The sequence below is a fragment of the Rutidosis leptorrhynchoides genome, chromosome 11 (assembly GCF_046630445.1).
Source record: "Rutidosis leptorrhynchoides isolate AG116_Rl617_1_P2 chromosome 11, CSIRO_AGI_Rlap_v1, whole genome shotgun sequence".
Lineage (NCBI taxonomy): Eukaryota > Viridiplantae > Streptophyta > Magnoliopsida > Asterales > Asteraceae > Rutidosis > Rutidosis leptorrhynchoides.
In genome coordinates this window covers 293,697,913-293,718,816 of record NC_092343.1, presented here as the reverse complement: position 1 = coordinate 293,718,816, position 20,904 = coordinate 293,697,913, and the positions used below count along the sequence as shown (strand labels likewise).

The following is a 20,904-nucleotide window of genomic DNA, read 5'->3' as shown; positions in this document are numbered from 1 at the left end:
TTCAATTGTCCGGTGGACCATTTGTTGCTTCACCTACTAGTGACGAATTAAGAAGGGAGGTGTTGGAGACCATTGGGTTTGCTGGACCAGTGGCACATACACCGTTGAGAAAGCATATGCCACCTCTGTGGTACTACTTCTTTGGGTTGATGACTCAGTGCATGAGTCAAAAGTTAGGAAGCATTGACCAATGCTCAGATTTTGGGCTCAAGCTTGGTCATGGGTTGTTGTTCAACAGGAACATCGATTACGCCCTTGAAATTTATTTGAGGCTAAGGGAAATGGTGACTGCTAGAGTAAGAACCAACTTGATTCCATTTCCACGATTCTTAAGCCTGGTATTTGAAAGTGAACTGGGTGAAGCTTATCAACAAATTGCTGATCAATCATTTGAGGTCCCAGTAAAACAAGGGGGTATGCCAAAGGATGTACCTGCTGCTCCATATGCTGTGTTGACACCAGCAATGAACGAGTATCTTGCTGCTCGTCGTGGAGCCACCCAATCGACTGCCTCTGGTTCTGCACCAGCTGAGAGGGAGGGTCCTCAGCGAAAGCCAGCAATGCGAAGGAAGTAGCCAGCTACCTCAACTAGTACAGCCACCGTCTCATATACTGGTAAAGCAGTAGTTGTATTAGAATCTAGTGCTCTCTAATCATAAAGAACAGCCCTAGTCTTATATACTAACTACCCAATTCTAGTGTTGGAATCCGTTGCTCATCTATTTCTTGGTAACAGGCAAACCTAAGCGTGCTAAAGCTGGCTCCAAGCGAACCACAGGGGAGATTGCACCAGTCTCAGCTGCTGCTCCTGCAAAGGATGTAGCTATGGAACCTGGTGCGTTTCTAGACCAAACAGCTGAACAATCTAACTTAATTGAAAATTTTTTAACTGCTGACTTGAAAAATGTTGAGGGAGTTGACGGTATAACCCTGGCTCCCAAGCTGACTGGTTTTAAAACTGGTGTCAAGAAGAGTAGCAACCCATACTCGTCTAACCAGGCACTTCCACATTTTTCTGAAATGAACTTAATGCAATACTTTCTGCTGACAGTACAATCAGCAGAGAACATAACTGACCCCCAAAGCAGGCTTGAGCTGGGTCTTCATCGTGTTGAACCAGCTCAGGTGACTGCACAGCCAGTATGTTACTCGGATACTGATAAGAGTCGCACTCCTACATCATTACCAGCCAGATCTCTTACACTATCTGGGTCAACATGTGTTGCCAATGAGTCAGCAGAGTCACCGCTGTACTTACAGACACCTTCTTCTGTCTCATTCGAAGGGCTGACCAAATCACAAGTCTGTCCCCAGAGACCAAAAACAGATGCAATTGTTGAGTCAAATTTATTTGGTTCTACAGTTGCTAACATAACTTGTTCTATTGTTTCAGTTCTTAGCAGGGTAGATGAACAGGCAGAGGGGGAGCAAAATAAAGATGTTGTTATTCCTACTGGTGATATTGCTGCCTCTGCTACTGGTGTTGGTGCCACTGATTCTGTTACTGGTGGTGCTGATGCTGGTACTGTTGATTATGCTGCTGCTGGTGTGGAAGATGTTATCATGGAAGAACCTCCTGTTCTTGAGAAGGTTATTGACAATATTGTCAAGGATGTTCTTCTTGATGAACCTGTCACCCAGCCAAGAGTGGACTCTGCATTAATGTCTGATGAGCCTGCTGATTCTTCTGATTCTTCTACTATGGAACGTCAAGTTCTTACAGAATCTGCAGTTCGTCATCCTATTGGTCCAATTTTGGTTGCTACTGAACCAACTGCTGAGATGGAGTTTGAAACCATTCAGCCGAATGCAGCTAATGTTATTGTCATTCCTGGTTCTGATTCTGGTGCACAGGTTGCTGATGTTAAGGATGCTGGTACCTCTGCTGACACAACTACTGATTCGACTAAGGCTTCTGTTACTGAGGAAACAAAGCCATATGTTGTGCAGGTACCAGATCCAGATGAAGTTGTTCCTAACTTCATTTTCAAGGGAGCTTCAATCTCCCCCAAGATTGCTATGCTGGTTGATCAGCTGACCATTGATCCCGAATCTGCAATAGTCTCAGCCAGCAGATTACCTCGTGAAGAGATGGTTGAGCTATTATCTCAGCTTGATAGACCAGCTAGAGAAGAAATTTATGAGAGGATAGCCCTGCTGGAGCAAATCAATGAACAGCCTTACTATCATGTTTTTGGTATGGCTCCAGCTGCTTCGCCATTTCCTGGTACATGGAGGCCTCTCAAGTTTGTCATCGATCCTACTACTGGTAAGTGTGTTATGCAAAATGTCCCTGATTCGCCAGTACCTTCTTCTTCCTCAGCTTCTTCCTCCTCATCTTCTTCTGATGAGGATGCTGATGAAGGTACTGGTAAGGGCGAACCAGTCATTTATGATAACGTGACTGGTTCCAAAGACAAACCAGTGGATCTTACTGATGACAATGCTGATAGTAATGCTGACAAGGATATCAGTGGTTCTAAGCCTTCGGGCGAAGGTAAAAACGATGGTGATCATGGTGATGAGTCAGCTCCTGACCTTCCATTTCCACCACCCCACGGTGATACTCCTCTGTTAGCTTGTGCTGACCAACCTTCAACCTCTGCATACTTAAAGTTCAATGCAGATGAGGTTGCTGATATTTCCACCTTTGCTGTCTATAAGACACTACAAGGGATCACACCAAATTTGGAGGAAACTATTCGCAGAGCTATTGTTGATAGTGTCTCTGCTGCTGTCAGATCTGCTGGAGAGGCTGTTACAACTCCTATTGATCTTAAACTCCAGCAGGTGTATGCTTTTGCTGATGTGGCAGTCGAAGCAATCACAAAGCACCACGAAGATGAAGAGGAGCTTGAAAGGCGAATTATCTCTCACAATGAGTACTGTGAAAATATCACCCGACTCCAAGCTGATTTGGATGCTGCTAACCGCAGAAATACTTTCTTAAATGAGGAGAACAGGGTGTTACACGAGAGATTGGAATCGCAGGAAGCTCAAATGGCTAACATGATTCCTGCTGCTGCCTATGTTCAGATGGTTGAAAACATGCAACGAATGGCTGCTTTGCAAGGTGATGTTCAGGCCATCGTTGAACAAATGGCTATGGGTGTAGCCAGGAATGAAGTTAGATCCTCCAATCTTCTGCTAAGACAATTTGGTGTGGATCCTGGTGCCCATCTTACTCCAGAGGTTGCTGAGTGGAACAATTTTTCCTTCTCTGCTCCTCAGTCAGACAGTGATCTTGATGCTACTGTCTCCCTTTCTATTCACCCTACTGCCCGTGCTGATGACAAAAAGGGGGAGAAAAAGTCCAAAAAGAAATCTAAAAAGAGAAAACAGTCTGAGGGGGAGCATGAACATGAAAAGGCTCCTAAACAACCCAGGAGAGATGGAGATGGTGATGGTGATGGTCAAGACACTGGCCCTAAGCCCAGCAACGCTCATACTGAAGCTGGTGGTGCACAGGCAACTGGTGATACTCAACCCAGTGTGTCTGCCACACCAGTGGATGATATTGGTTCTGGCAGTAAGCCTAGTGATGTTTCTGATATGGCTGTAGCTGAAGCTTTTGTGCTGTCTCAATCTATTGAACGTAAAATGAAGAGGAAGTTAGAGAGACATCAAAAGCGACAGCAGGAACTAGATGATGCCTTCAATGCCAAGTTTGAGGCCTTTGCTGAACTTAAACGTCGTAAGATTATGCACAGAAGATGGCTGAGTCCAAAAGCAATGGAAATCGATGATGACCTGACTGCCTTTGATAAACACAGAAAAGAGGCAAGAAAAAGAAATGCCAAGTTCATGGTCAAATACGACAAACAGAGGGCAAAGCTGTATGCACAGAGAGCAGAAAGAATCAGGAACATGACTCCTGCTGAGATGAAGGATTACCTTGATTCTACTGAGTCAACTGGTGGAGTTAGAGCTGATATTTTCATGAAATGGGTTGATGCTATGTTAGAAGCCAGCTCTACTCCTCAACCAGCATCTGCTGCTCAGCCAGCTACACAACAAACACAGCCAACAGAAACAATCATCCTTAATGATGATGATGTTATTAGACAGGGGGAGCATCTTGCTATTGTTCCTTACCTGCCTCCTATTCAACCAGTATCGACACAAGAACCATCAGCTGAACCCAGGCCTATTGACAAATACAGGGTGAAATCTGCTCCTAGGGACAATCAGCCCCTGAGGAAAGGACCCCTATTCGAGGCAGCTGATGAAGGTACTGAAGTGGTTGAGCCAGCTGATACTAATCAATCAGCTGGCATTGAAGACACAGCAAGGAGTGTTGTGATAGAAGACCCAGCCAGAAGTAGTGTGCTGCTGGGTAGTACAAGTGTTGAAGACCCAGCAAAGTCGGTTGAGCTGGGTGCTAAACAAGTAGATGATGAAACGGTTGATCCTGCTGACTTCACAGTCTGGGGAAGAGACGGCCAAACATTTGTTCTATCTCCTCTTCCTCCCCAGATTCAAGTTTACTTTGACAGAACACAGGATAACCGGGTCAATCAGCATCCAGTTAGTTCATCTGGCAGCTATGAATCATCTATGTATCCTCCATCTTCCCCAAGGGTTCATGACAAACATATCACTTGGGAAGATGACTCAGTAACCCATGGTGAGCCGAACATCAGAAAAATGAACCCAGATGAAAGAGATGCCTACAGACTTCAGATCACTGTTCCAGAGTTGCTTGAACAAAGACAAATTGAACTTAATGAAAGAATTCGTCAAGTCAGGCTGTTGCATCATCCTCTTGATCAGCCACGCTATATTGCTGCACTAACCTTTGGCGTTGACATTAGGGTGTACTTGAATAACAGTGGTCTCAGGCTCTCCACTACTGATGAAAGAATTCATTTTGAAGATGCTCTCCAGCTGGGTATGGATATAAGGGAGTATTGTGCTGCCCTTAGTACTGAAGAGGGTAGAAAGATGGTTGAAGCAGTAAGATCCCTGAACATTTCTTATGATGATTATCTGATGGGTTTAGCTGCTGAAAGGGAAGCCAGAGAAGCTGCTGATGCTGAACTTGCTGAACGATCAAGGCTTCAGGATATTGAAGACAGATTGGCTGCTGACAAAAAGCAACAGGCTGAGTCCCTCAAACTAGCCAGAGCCATTGTCAAAGAACAGGATAAGGTTTTTGATAAGATAGAAGCTGCTGAGAAAGTACCTACCACTGCTCCTGTAGTACCTGATCACAATATTGAGTTTCCTGATACTTATTATAAGAGCAGGTATGGTAATGTGATGAATAGAAGATCTAATCCCTGCAGAATTATCAAGGTAAACAGAGGGACAAAAAGGGCTTTCAATGTTATCAGGGATAACAATGTTCAAGAAAGGATTAGTTTTGATGACTTAAGAACTCTTGGATTCATTGAATGGATAGAAATCTTGGAGTATTTCATTGGTAAACGTGAGAGTGCTATCAAGAGTGCTCTTAAGACTGAACTCTAATAGCTGTTCAAGAAGGCAACTAAGTTTGGGAATGCACCAGTAGTTGATGTTGATGAATTTCTTGCTCAAAATCCTAAAGGGAAGCAACCTACTGGTGAAGGACCAACTGGGAGAAGCCGAATTGTTCTACCTCCTTTCATCCCTGTTTTTGACCCTGCTGAATTACCTCTCCTGTTCCCTGAAGCCTGGAAGATTAAACAAGAGGAGCTATCTGATGAAGAAAGAGAAAGAGAAAGGGATAAAGATAGATAGTCTCCTATGTGCTTAACTTGTATCTTTTGTAATTTACTTTTTATTACGAATTATCTTGTAATTATTGTATATATCTGATGTAATGTAAGTAAAGTGAGTTTATCTTCAAAATCATATCAAATTATAAGATATAGATAACTCATCAAAAGATCCCAAAACAAATTTAAAGGGACGAATTTACTGTCTACTCTCACTAGGTCCCTAAGTGCTGGCTTTAGTGTTTTCTCTTCAAGTCATAGGTTTTGTCATCATCAAATAGGGGGAGATTTTTGAGTCCCCAAAATAATTAAGGATTTAATTATGACAAAACAATAATTATTTGCACTAAAGTGTTATGTGCAGCCAGCACAAGTTTGTTTATGTATAGTCAGCTAATATAGCTGTGTCGAGTGTTTAGTATGCTGCTTAGTCTATCAGCACAAGGTAGAAATGTATTCTTCGAATCAGCACAGGATGTGCACCCAGCAAATCAAGAATATCAAGTGACTCAGCATATGAAGGACCAGTAAGTCTGGATATCAGCATACAACACAAGACAGCCATGCTCCATTACAAGCATGGTAGTTTCCCAGAGTGGTCTACATCAATGCACTATTCAACAGAAGTCGAAGACAAAGTTGAACAGAAAAGGACAGGAGTCGGCGGCTGACAAGTGACCTTACAAGACCATGTGGGAATGCAGAAGTGGAACGCATGTGCAGACATGTGTTATACTTTATTCATACCTAGGGAACACAACATTCCATTTGTTTAAATCAAATGGTAGTGCCAAACCGAATTGGTGTGTTCCTGCAAATAGCTACCTAAGAGGAAAGAAGGAGAGCACGCCTTCTGACACAATTGTCCCCACAAGTACAAGGCATCCAATGTACTAGTGGACAATAGATTAATTACACGGTTAATAGAACTACTATATATATTGTTGTATCCACTATTGTAAAAACTAGTGGTGTGGGTTTATCTGTTAGAGTCCAAACCGTGTAATAGCTTTAGTTTATCTCTTAGCTATAATCTAGGTAATCTGTATCAACCAACTATCATTTCCGCCAAGGATAGTTGTGATTCTTTCTGATTTAATCAATAAAGAATAACCGTTGAAAATTACCTGTGACTCTATCTTATTTACTACAGAATACTAAACGTGTTTAACTGACTAGTTAATTAAGAAAAGAATTGTATTCACCCCCCCTCTACAATACTCCTGTTGTTATTAAGGGACCAACACTACCCGTTAAAGTTCATACTTAATAGCTTAGTACGAAAATCAATTACTAGCATCCAAATAATACTCAACCATGGAAAATTATTGCATTTCACACTCCACTATTTTACATAAGCTTATCTTACATCAAACATTAAGCAAACCACACTAGTAATATTATACAAAACATTATTTGATCCCATGGTTTTAAACAACGGTGCATCATTCAGCATATATCCCAAAACGTTTATGTTCAGGGAATCCCCCAACGCGAATCCTAGCTGTCTCCCTACGTTTTGGCTGAGGGGCCGAAGAACTAGATGCCGGGATTGCACTAATAGGAATAGCGGGGATAGGGGTGGTAGTGTCCAGTGAAGTTGGTGCCACAACATCCTCACTAATCTCGGGATTTGGATTTTCTAATTCATTAGCCTTTCATTTCTTTACTAGTTTGATCTCATCTTTCGTAATTTCACGTTTTTCTTCCTCCTCCGGTTCACTTTCCGGTTCCTCTATAGTTGGTTCATCTGGATATTGTGAGTCTTCCCCAAAGATATCGGTTTCGTCATCGGATAGGTTAATGACTGTAATACCATATGGGGAATCGGGTTCGGAGTCGCTGAATATGATAATAAGTTCTGAGCCGGACATCTATCACACAACAACTAGCAAGTTAGTACCTCATAATATTTACATAACAATTTTTAACCAACAATGATAAGCAATATTTTTTTTTAACATCCGACACGGTCAAAGTCCAGACTTACTAATGCATCCTAATGACTTATCAATTAGACACACTAATGTAAACCTGGTTCGCTAAGACCACCGCTCTGATACCACATGAGACGACCCGACCTTAACCAAAAGGACGAATACAATAACATATGATTTCATTGCGAGGTATTGACCTCTATATGCGACGTTTTCAAAAATGCATTCGTTTTTACAATACAAACCATAACTTTTATTTAAAAACCAAGGTTTTAACAACATAATAATGATTACCGCCTAGCGATAATCTTGGCCATACAAACTTTACATTTAATGACAACAACACGATTTCCAACATATTTTACATTACAAATCTTCCGATATGCAGTTTTATTTTTGACACAAATATGCGAACTCCAAATCTTGCTTAAGTTCAACATGATGCAGCGGAAGCTTCTAGTTATCACCTGAGAATAGACATGCTTAAAACGTCAACATAAAGTTGGTGAGATATAGGTTTAATGCCGGCAGTGAATAATATAGACCACAAGATTTCATATTTATAAACATAAAAATATTCTAAGTGGTTGAGCACCTGGTAACCATACTTAACATTTAATCATCGTCACATATTCCCATCCATATAACATCATACACCATACCAGGTGTAATATAAAAACGAAGTACTGTGCAACCGTTTAGAACTGGTCGTCCAGCTCCGGTTGGGGTTGTCAGGCCCGATAGATCTATCAACAGGATTCGCGTTTACAATACCACATGTAAATTGTAGTTACCAAGCTACAGGGAAGTATGCCAAAACTCACCCCAACATAGAATTTATATTTTTGATCACTTGTGTTTATAACGTAAATCATAAAATGCATGTATTCTCATCCCGAAATATTTAGAGTTTAAAAGTGGGACTATATACTCACTTTTGTCTTGAAGATAATAACACGACTTGGTCTCCGATTGATATCACGAACCTAACCATATGTAATATATCAATATATTTTCTTTTTAAGTAACCGTTACATATATATATATATATATATATATATATATATATATATATATATATATATATATATATATATATATATATATACTTTTTAATACTTTCTTAGTTCGTAGTTAGCAGTCCGATGTTAGTGGTTCACAATTAGTTGCTTAAATAAAATAAATAAAGACCCCATCGTATTCATATTGATCGGAATTAATCTTGACCCATGGTACCGTGTTGTCAAATGATGTATTTCGTACATAAAGTACCGGTGTTGTCAAATGACGTGTGGCGTACGTTCATGAGGTCTTATGATTAATCTTCTCGTGTTGTTTACGGGTGGTCCTGAAATATATAAAATTAAATCATGAGTAAATATATATGAAATATCATATTAATTAGGAAAGATATGATTTATTTAATTTTTCTCCAATTATTTTCGTTGTTAAACAAGCTTTGGACACCCGATCTTATTTTAGTCGTAGTTTCTTCGTTACAACTCCGTTTTTGTTGATTCAACTTGCCATCTCCTTGGATCGAGTCAAAATTTAAGAATATGAACTGTAAATACCATGGTTTATATTCGGGATCACAGGTTATAGTCCAAACTCTAGGTGAATCTTATGAAAGTAATCATTTTTGTCATAAAAACAACATTTAATGGTCATTTTTCTAAAAATACTTATACTTTGAATTAAACCATGAAATTTTTATGTGTTAACATATTCATAAGAAATATCATTTTTCCAGAACATGAACTTCTAATTTAAAGTTCAAGATGGTTTTTAATTATCCAACCCAAAACAGCCCCCGGTTACACTCCGACGCCGTAGATTCAGTTTTAAGGTGTTCTTTGTAAAAACAAGTTGTATCTTGTTAAGTTGGCATATCATTATGATATATTATAGGTCTTGAAGTGTTTTAAAAGTTAAGTTAGAAGGATCTATTTAGTTTTGCAAACAAGTTTGAAATCATTCAAACTATGTTCTTGTTGTTAAAATTTTATATCACAAAATAAGATAGCTATATAAATATGAATCGAATAAAATTATGAACAAGGTTACTACCTCAAATTACTTGGACAAGATTGCTGTAAAAGATGAGTAAAATCCTAGAACCAAAAGAGTGGTGGAATTGGATTAAAAGGTTGGAAGTAAACTTGTGTTCTTGAAAAGATTTTTGAAGTGTTCTTGGAAAGGTTTTCTTATGGTGATTAAGTGAAGTTTTTGAAGCTAGTTCTTCATGAGGATTTGCTGAGATTGTGAGGAACACCTAAAGTTCCTAAGAGTGTATTTTTGGTTAGAGAAAATGTGTAGTAAAAATGAAAATGGAATGGGGTATAAATGGTGGTGAAAAGATGTATAAATTTGTAATGTTGTGAAAAAATCTTGTAATATGCCAAATTGATTAATCATGCATGCTAAGATCCAAAATTTACTGACTCATGGCTGATAATAAAGTGATTGTGATGTGTATATACCAATAGTAATACGTATAGAAGCTGCGTACACTACGAGTACATATACTCTAGGTATACGTGTAGAAATTTTTAAGGAAATAGAACAAGGATTCAAATATAGCTATCTTTTGTAAATATACTTATATTGTTTTATGTATGTAAGCCCTTTAAAAGTGATAAAATACATATCTATACAATGCATGTATAAGTATTATAGGTTATAAGTATTTATGTCGAAGAACGTTACGTATTGTTATCGTTTTGAAAACTTAAGTTAGTAGTTCCAAAATATACTTATAACTCATTGTTATTAGTACCCAATGAGATGTTAAACATTCTTAGATCATGTTAAATATATATAAATACATATATATACACAAACGTATAATTATCGTATGTTATATAGTTCGTGATATCATCGGTCAAATTGGACGGTCAAATGTTGTGTAAAACTCTTTTCAAAAACATAAATCTCAACAATTTGGATTGCTTATCATGTTGGTAAGGTTTAATTTATGTAAATATTAATCTTATAAGTGTAAAACGATCGGAAAAATCCGGGTCGTTACAAATGGGTTGGCTTCCTTTCCTTTTGCTTGATAAGTTTTTTTCCCTGCTCTCGTGCATCAATTCTATTCCAACTTTGAATTCACTAATGAACAATTGGTGAGGTTTCAAATCTATGACAGGCAACACGAGTATACTCTTGAACAATTTGGTATGCTATTGGGCGTACCATTTGAAGGTAAAAATATCTATTTTCCCAGTGAAGACCTCGAAGCTCTTCCTCAGGATATTCCAAAATAAGACATGGCCATACTTGTGTGTCGTAATGCGGTTCCATTCAGAACCATAGAACGTTCAGGCATCCTTGACGAATACCTTTGTCCGGGAAATATTGCTATAAGAAATGCACTTATTAGAGGTAACATGTACCACCGCGAACCAAACGTCACTCGATTATCAATGACCGAAGCATGTCTTCACTGGTGTATAACTCACAACATCCAAGCAAATATTGCTCATTTGGTCGCTTCCCGAATGAATCAACTTCGTTATGCAGAAACAAGACCTCATCTTCCGTACGGAGCATTTCTGAACCGTCTATTTACTAGTATTGGTGCGGTTGAAGGTCTGGTGGGACGACGTCCGATAGCCACGTTACCTATCGACCGGTCCTTCATCTCTGAAACATCAGCAGCATCGAGCTCAGGTTCTGAAAGTTGGTCCACTAAATCAGATGCTCGTAGTCATCCTCGTCGTCGTTATTAGTGTTTCAATACCATTAACTTTGTGGTCGTGTGCTTGAAGTGTGTTTAATTCAGTAAGTGTGTTTAAATTTAGTAAGTGTGTTTAATTTTAGTCGTGTGTTTAATTCAGTAAGTGTGTTTAAATGTACTCGTGTGCTTGACAGTGTTTGGTGTTTTAATAAAAGTGATGTTTAACAAAATAATCTTTTATGATTAGTAGTAGTAGTAGTAGTAATAATAATAATAATAATAATAATAATAATAATAATAATAACAATAATAATAATAATAATAATAATAATAATAATAATAATAATAATAATAATAATAGTAGTAGTAGTAGTAATTATGGATTAAATGACAATTGTTATTCAACATAACTAATAAAAACGATACAATTATACAAAAATAAAAACAATACAATTAATACTAACAAACGATACAATTAATACAAAAATAAAAACGGTACAATTAACACTAAAATAAAAACGATACAAATAATATTAAAATAAAAACGATACAATTAACACTAAAATTAAAATGATACAATTAATACTAAAATAAAAACGATACGATTAACACTAACAAACGATACAATTAATACAAAAATAAAAACGATACAATTAATACTAAAATAAAAACGATACGATTAACACTAAACTTAACTAAACTTAACAGTTTAGTTGACGGTAATTAAAACAACTTTACTCATCTTCCAACACTAAATAAAGAGAAATGCGATTAGAACGCCAGCTCAAGGTTTCTTTTATACCGTTCCACTGATCCTCTGTTCGGAGATATGTAGCAGACAATTCCGGAACACCGTCATCTTCGTAATACAAGACGTCCGTGTGTTCGAACGGAACCATTTCTCTCAAAAAGTATAGAAGGTCCTCTAAACCTACGTCGCGAACATCAATTTCTTCGAACGTAGATTTCGAACTACTGTTATAATCGTAGTCTCTCATTTGATTACGGAATCTACTTCCGTAATACACGTCGAAAGAGACAATCATCGGCGGAACGGTAACCATTTTCGTTGTATTTAATTGTGTATGAGGGTAAAAATATATGTAGTGTTAATTAGTTATATATCTCTACCCTTACTTATAGAATCTGTAACACACCTTTTGCGGCGCACACATACTACGACGCACCGAAACTAGCGGGAAGAAAAAAAACTAGCGGGAACTAGTTTGGAGGGAAAAAATAAGCGCCAAAAACTTTTACGTCGAAGTATTAGCGGCGATCGTCGCCGCAATTACGTATGGTCCCACATTTTCAACTTTGACCAGAATTAACCAGCGAAGGAAAAAAGGAAAAAAAATATGGTAAATTTATTAGCGGCGATGGATCGCCGCAATTGCGTGTAGGCCCAAACCAGCTGGCCAGAAGTCTGATTTTTTTGTCGTTTAGCGGCTCTTTTGCGGCGAGATTGGTGCGCCGCAAAAGCCTTCGTCGCGTATTCTCTTTTTTCTAGTAGTGGAGGTCCGTGAACGAATCCAGTAAAACCTCCCTATAGGGTCAATATATACCACCATTATTGGTGTTCAATTGTTTTAAAGAAAATCATGTCATCCCTAAGGATCGAACCCATGACCTCTCCCTATCCCATGACACAAAGTACATGGGGGGAACCGTTGGGCTATGCCCGCAAGTTCTTAATGTTGGATTAACATTCAAGGTTGTAAAAGTTGCGAGTCGGGGACGAGTCGGTCGTGACCTTGGAGAGACGAGTCGATCGAGTCAAGGAAGATAAGGGGACAAGTCGGGCGGTGACCAGCGGTGACCATTACTAAGAAATAATTGAGGCAATATTACACATAAATATATCAAGGGTTAAAGCCACAAATTGGTTATATACTTTCTCAAATGTCCCGATGTCGCCCATATACCCATTTGCGTCCTACTGTCGTCTACAAACTTTCAAAAAATATACCAATGTAAACATTTCGTTACCGGTTACCTGTTGAACCGATAAAGTTAATTATTTAACTTTTTTTTCATTTTATATGTCCCGATGTCGCCCATATACTTTCAGCTGTGTTCCGATGTCGCTCATATACTTTCAGGTTTCTGTTCCGATGTATCACCGACGTGTCATAACTACTTAGAAGCCACATCATCAATTGTTTTCGTTACAGGTAAAAAAAAGTATAGTGGGTGACATCGGTACATTTTTTGAAAGTTTGTGGACGACAGTGGGACGCAAATGGGTATATGGGCGACAATGGGACATTTAAGAAAGTATATAGCCAATTTGTGGCATTAACCCATATATCAAACATATATATATGGCAAAAAATCTAATTTTAAAAAAATATATATAATTTTTTATCTAACTGTGATTTTGACCAATTCGGCCTGACTCAGCCTGACTTTAACCGACTTTGACCGACTTTGACTCGACTACTTAGCATTATTGGCCGACTTTTAAGGCATTTTTGGGCGAGTTGAGACGAGCTAGTCCCCAAACCGAGGCCGACTTTTACAATAGTGTAAATGTTTAGACAAAAACTTGCAATAAGAATAGTACAATTAACGAAAAGGACCACATAAACTTTGTGCATCAGATTTACGTCTGATTTCATTAAATACCTTAAGTATTATATTATATATCCTTTATCAAAAGAATTACAAATGGACCACATGAACTTTGTCAATACTAAGAAGCAACAATTCAATTCAAACGAATACAATTAGTACATGAGATACAATATCATCTTACAAATTAATCAATTAAATATCAACAAAAACTAATTATAGTATTATACTGCCTAACTATTATAGCAGAACACTTGAATTATTCTTGTTCCTAACATGCAAAGTGGAATACATTAACATGCAGCAACTCAAATCAATTCAATTCAACTGAAGCATCAGGCACAATATCATTCAAACAAATTATTAGTTTATCAATACTAAAGAATTCATCAAATATCAACACAAAATCACAAACAATAAATAAATAAATAAATAGAACAAAATAACTCAATCGATATCAAAATATCATATATACCTTGGATTCAGCATAAACTCGAATTCCGTTGCAGAAACTGACCGGATCACGATTGCGTGTTTGGCGCCAACCATAAAACACATTGTTGGAGTCAACCTTGCCGTTGACGGTGACGTAAGAAATCCGGCGACGGTGTGACGACGGCGTAATGACGTTGTTGATTGAAGTGATCGACAATGAATTAGAAAGTGAATGATGCTGAATTACAGGGTTTATTAAACTTTGGTGCATTGTGTACTTATAATTTAGTGTGTGAAAATAGTGTGTGTAAATGTAAGTAGTTCCTACGATACTATCCAACGAGAAAACCAAACTAATATTTCATTTGGCTTTAGTTATAAGCCTAATTATAGATAGATTATAGATGATAGAGGATATAGATAGATTATAACGCTCCTTTATTTCTGTAACTATATTAAATTTATTCTAGAAGCACCTTAAAACTCATACTCCATCCATTAAGCGAATCTACTTTACACCTACTGGTCGTACGAAACACCACTAAAATACGCGATGTAGTGAAAATTTTTTTGAACTTTTAAATGGTGACAACATTGAATAATATACATTTTTTTAGTGACACCATTGAAATAAGACATCTAGTATCTAGTAGAAATTTTTTTAGAATTTTAACCTGTGACACCAGTAACTACCAATCATAAATTTGTCAGGTGAACGCCTAGGGCCCAGCGATTTAGAAGGCCCAAAATTTTGAGTATATGTAAATATAAAGAATTGATTAACTACTTTGCTTTTAAAAATGCTAGAAATATAGTTTTTTTTTTTTTTTTAATATTAGGTTAGTAATAATTAGAGGACGAATATTGAGAATAAAACACTTTGCTATCATGAGAGTGTTATCCTTTTACATGTATTAAAAAGTTAACATGTATAAGGGTAAATTTTTTTCTTCTAGCACCTTCTAAATTGTTGAGACGTCCTTGGTTTTAGTTAGCTCATAATGTTATTATGTTTACTACTCTCGAGCCATATCGCCTTGTAGTTGTTTTGTATCCATTTAGCAGGTTCTTTTATTTTTCGACAAAAGTTTCAAATTTTTAATAGTAATCGTTACTTTTAGCAACAAAAAAAAAAAAAAAAATAAATAAATAAATAAATAAAAAAATAAATACTCCAACCGATAAAATCAATTTGATACCGATACGATTCCAGTATTTGTATAATAAAAAGTGGTACCATGCATATTCGTTTAGTACCAAAATTAATAAAAATATAAATATATATTAAAGTACTAAACAATTCAAAACAAACACGAGTTATATATCAATACAAGTAACTATCAAAATATAAATGTACTAAATCATGTAAGCTTTAAACATAAATGTTTAACGTTGAGAACTCAAAGAAAAGTATCATTGAATTATAAGAGTATCAAATCGTACAAGCGATTAATTAACACAATATAATATGAAAGTACTAAAATATATAACGACCCATTTTTTGTGTCCCTCTTGGTTTGAGACTAGAATGAAGTTACTGTGATGTGGTCCAGCGGTTGGTGGTCTGCCTTCTTTAGGGAGGTCAGGAGTTCGACCCCCATTGGCTACACAATAAAAACACAATTTTATCCCTGCCATGAAGCATCCACCCATGTCACCTTTTCCATATCGTTTGGGGGGGTAAAGGGGAGGGGATTTTACTTGGCCATGCCCTTGGATCGGTTTCAAGGTTTCCTCCCGGACAGCGATGGGGGCGGGGTTTATCGATGCATCGGCATAGTCGAAACGGGAGATGATCGAAACGGGTGGTTAAAGTCCCCTTCGGGTGATCCCAATCGCTGTAAAAAAAAGAAAAAAGAATGAAGTTATAAGTAAATGGTTTAACGTCTTTACCCAAAAAAAAGTAAATGGTGTAACGCCTTCAACCTTACACTTTATTCTTTCTTTTTCATATCTTTGCTTAATAAATTCTCATTTTAACTACGTCCAACTTAGATAATACAACTCGAAGTAACATGTTTTGTCACAAACATTGGAGCATAGTTTACAAGTTATAAACCGAAAAGGTAAATAAAATATGTGACAATATCTCTAAAGCGGTATCGGTACTAAAATGGGAAAATATCGGTACCGTATCAAAACTGACGCATTAAAAAAAACTTATCAAGCTGATTGTAGCAGTACGGTGCCAGTACATTACGATAACAGTACAGTACAAGGGAATTCTGGTACTAATGATCATCCCAAATTTGATGCTTAACTTATATTTAAAAGCAATGTATTAGCCAATCCCCTTTGTTGTTATTTACGGATAAACTTTCATAAATTTTCACAAAAACACAATAAGTTATGTGTTTAATATCCATTGAATGTTTAACCCTTTTTAAATTAATGAAAAATACCAACCTTTCGTATCAACTTACGAAGTTACTCTCTTATGATGATTGTTATGCTCTAACAATCTTGAGTCCTGTATTCCTTTAGATAACTAAGAACTTACATAGTTTATATCAAAACCACCTTAAATTTGGAGTTATGTATTTGTACTACATAATCTTTGGAACAGCAGAATAACATGATACCGAATGATATAAAAAACAAGATACCATATGTTGGTGTATTATAGTCCCGAGTTCATTACGACCAAGTAGATGTGCTTTAATGTTTAACTTTCACTGTTGGAATGCAACCGCACGGTTGCAGGTATGCAACCGTACGGGTATGCTGGGCAACCGCACGGTTGCACAAGCTGTGAATATATTACGGGAATTTTGGGTTCATTGTTAGGGTTATGTATCATGTCACACCCCCAAATAGGGCAGGGGGTATTTGTGACTAATTATATCAAATTAAGCAATTGTATAACGAGAACGACTCTATATGAGACGTTTTATATAACTTTTATTGAGTTTTTGCAGCGGAAGATAAATAGTCATTACATTTTATTGAATGAACAAAACATTAAATGTTTTTAAATGGAATGATAAGTAATGCATGAAGACTCCAAGCATAGCAAGCAATCATCATCAAAGCAACACATCAACAGCTTCTAATTACCTGAGACAAACATGCTTAAAAAGTTAACACGAGGTTGAGTGAATAACATAGGTTTAATTTTGAGTAAGTTGTTAGATCACAAGATTTAAGTAAAGTCGATATATCATGTATATCAAAAGTATGCCATGAGCGTATAATATCAAAACTAAACGATTTTACCCCGAGACAATACATACGTAAATGTCGAGATCATTATTATACCACCAATTGACCTGAGGTCAATGGTTCGGGACGTTGCTCCCAATAGCGCTATCTATAATAATTCCGTTTGCCACTTTAATTCATCTAGTAATTAATGATATTACAAAGCAGGGATTTGTATGTTTCAAATGAACACAATAAAATACTCATGTTGGTCGCATAATAAGTTTGTACTTGTGTCTAGCATGTCAAAGCATTTAAAATAAAGCATGTGTCTCACCCCAATGTAAAAACATAAAAATGTAAAAGCGGGGCTATGAAATTCACCTTAAATAGCAGTTGAAGATAATCCACAAAGAAAAGAAATGACGGAAGTAAGTAACGGAGATCTCAACCTAGAGATAGAACGTATGATCAGACATTGCCTAACAGACAATAGTATATAGTACTATATTAATAGTAATGGTTCACTAAAGAATTTTCATTTTCGGAAGGTTACTATTTATGAAAAGTTTTCACTTATAGTAACTTTCCAATCTTAGAAAGTTCGGGCTAATCTTTTGCAAGACGTTGTACAACTTTACTCAAACTTCGTTGCTATCAAATAAGTCAGGAATGATCAGATGTAACCGGGGGTCAGGAACTTTCAGTTGGACTATAAGTCTACAACCTTTCATTTAATCCAAAACCTTATTCCCATTATGGCAACCTAGACATCATTCACTTACGACCGTGAGTAGCGATGAAGTTTACATGAATTGTACATTATCTTTGATTAACCTTCACTTTAAGTTTATACACACAACGAATTATTAATGTACTTTATAATTATATATGTGATAATATAACCTAAGTATTATTTAATATTTAGTTATTATACCTTAGTATGTCTTATATATATTAAATATAATTACCTTTAAATAAATACCTGAATTACTTCAAAAATAATAGTGTTTTATTAATCGAACATTATCCAAAAATGTCTAAATAACTAATTAAATATCTAAAAATTATATACATAATTTTTATAGTCTTAGTTAATCATATAGATTAGTAGAAAAATTTAAGAAAACATTTTTATTATATTTTTGTATTTATTTTTGTTTTTACCCTTAATGTATTCACAAAATAATTTTAATTCTACATAATTACTAAATAAACCCAAACAATTATTTTTATAAGTTTTATAAGTTTCTATTAGTCTAATAACCTGTAGAAAAAAATATTTAAAAAAAAATTATTATTTTATATTTATTCTTAATTTACCTTCAAATTACATAATAATAGAGTTTAATTATATAATAATTACCAATTCTACCCAAATAATTATTTTTATAATTTTCGTAGATCTATATAAGTTTTATAAACTCAGAAAAAAATTATATATATTTTATTTTTGCTTAAAAATATTTATTACGAATTTTACATTGTTTTTACGTTTAAATACTACATAATTCGTATTTAATTATAAATAATATTCCATAAATTATAAAAATTATTTTTTATGCATCATAACACTTATAATACTAATTATGACATATAAACATAATTAATTTCGAATTTTACAAAGAATATTCAATAAATATAAATATAATCGACAATATTAAAAAAAATAATAAAAATAGAAAGTACCTCAAATTTTCTTCAAGGTTTTGAGAGAATAACTTAAGTTTTTGTTTTTGGCAAGAAAAAATGAATGAGGAACCATGTATTTATAGGTAAAAATGGTTGGTGAAAAGAAAAAAAATATATATAAAATAAAGGTGCCATTTTTGACAAAAAAATAAAAACATGTTAAAAATGTTTTTAATAAGTTTTATCTTTGAAAATATTTAGTCAAAATTCATGGGCTCATTATTTAATTTATAAAAAATATCTTTTTTTTAAGCTAAAAAAAATAAATAATGATAAAAATACCTTATCATTTAATTAATAATTATGTTACATATAGTTTTAAATATAATACACATTAATATTAATATTAACTAAAGTTATTTTATATAATTAGTATAAACTTTAGTTAACAAAACGTGTCGACTAAAAATAAATATTTAATCAACGTCGAATTTAATTATATATTACGTATGGATAACAACCCTATAGGCAAAGTAATCAATTCAAGTATGGAAATGTGAGGGTTGTTATATATCATAAACATCCCTAAGTGTCTAATCTAATTCCCTGGTTCTCTAACATTGGTTTTGGTCAATCTTATTCGTTCTAAAGTCGTTTAACAAGTTAAGATCAAAGGTTTATTGATTGTTTTGAGTATAAAACCCAATATCGAATTTTTCCGCACTCGACATTGAAGATTAGATCGTATAATCCTATTTACACGATCCTACAAGTAGTATCAGAGCCTGTGTGAGGGATTAAACGATCGGTTTTTGTGTCCAAATCGATTATCAAGTTTATGTTTTGGTGTTCTTATTGAAAAATCACTAAAACTCATAATTTTCACGTGTTTAATTGTGTTTTTGTTAAGATATACTATTAATCTGGTCAAATTAAGTGTTTTGGACGTGATAAACATAATTTTTTTGATCCAGATCGAGTGCTAGAACCAATCAAACCCAAAACCCTAGTTTTTGTGCAGTTTTTTGCCCAGATTCGATCAAGAACGCAACCGTACGGTTACACCCTGCAACCGTACGGATACATCACCCAGTTAATGCAACCGCATGGATACACACTTACATTCGTGTATTACCAAACCGTTTAAACTCCAACCGTGTGACACTGCAACTGTACGGATACACCTTGTACCCGTCCGATTACATTTACAACCGTGTTAACTTCACCTGGTTACACCTTGCAACCGTGTTATTTGAAACCGTGTTAGTGCACCCGTGTGAAACCTTCTCCCGTGTTAATTTGTGCTCCCGTGTAGTGCAACCGTGTTAGTTTCTGCTCCTGTGTATTGCAACCGTACGGTTACAATGTCAGATCAGTTTAAAACTTCAGAAACTCAGTCCACTTTAGTTGATGCTTCTTCGGCAGGTCTACATCAATTGCTTAAAACATAAAATGAGATAGGGAGTTCGTATCGCGTTCCTAGGCTTGAATCTCTCGACGACTTTGCATAATGGAAACCTAGGTTCTTAATTTCGCTCAACGGAATTGATTCTCACTTGTATAACAGCATAAAGATCGAATACAAGTTCCTAGTAAAGGATCATGATGAACCAAAGATTCCTATGGAGCTTTCAGCTCAAGAAAGAGAGGATTAAAACTTAGAATGCAAAGCATACAATCATCTTAACCAGTGTCACACCCCCAAAATAGGGCCTGGGGTAATTGTAACTAATTATATCAAATTACAGTTGTATAAACGAGAACGACTCTATATGAGACGTTTCATTGAGTTTTACAGCAG

The 20,904-nt window shown here is 35.8% G+C and overlaps 1 pseudogene; it reads right to left on the bottom strand.

Annotated features, from left to right (window-relative positions):
* The window catches only part of LOC139875582 (probable acyl-activating enzyme 16, chloroplastic), an 88,178-nt pseudogene extending 73,577 nt beyond the window's left edge, over window positions 1-14,601 (bottom strand).
* Window positions 14,602-20,904: the final 6,303 nt, after the last annotated feature.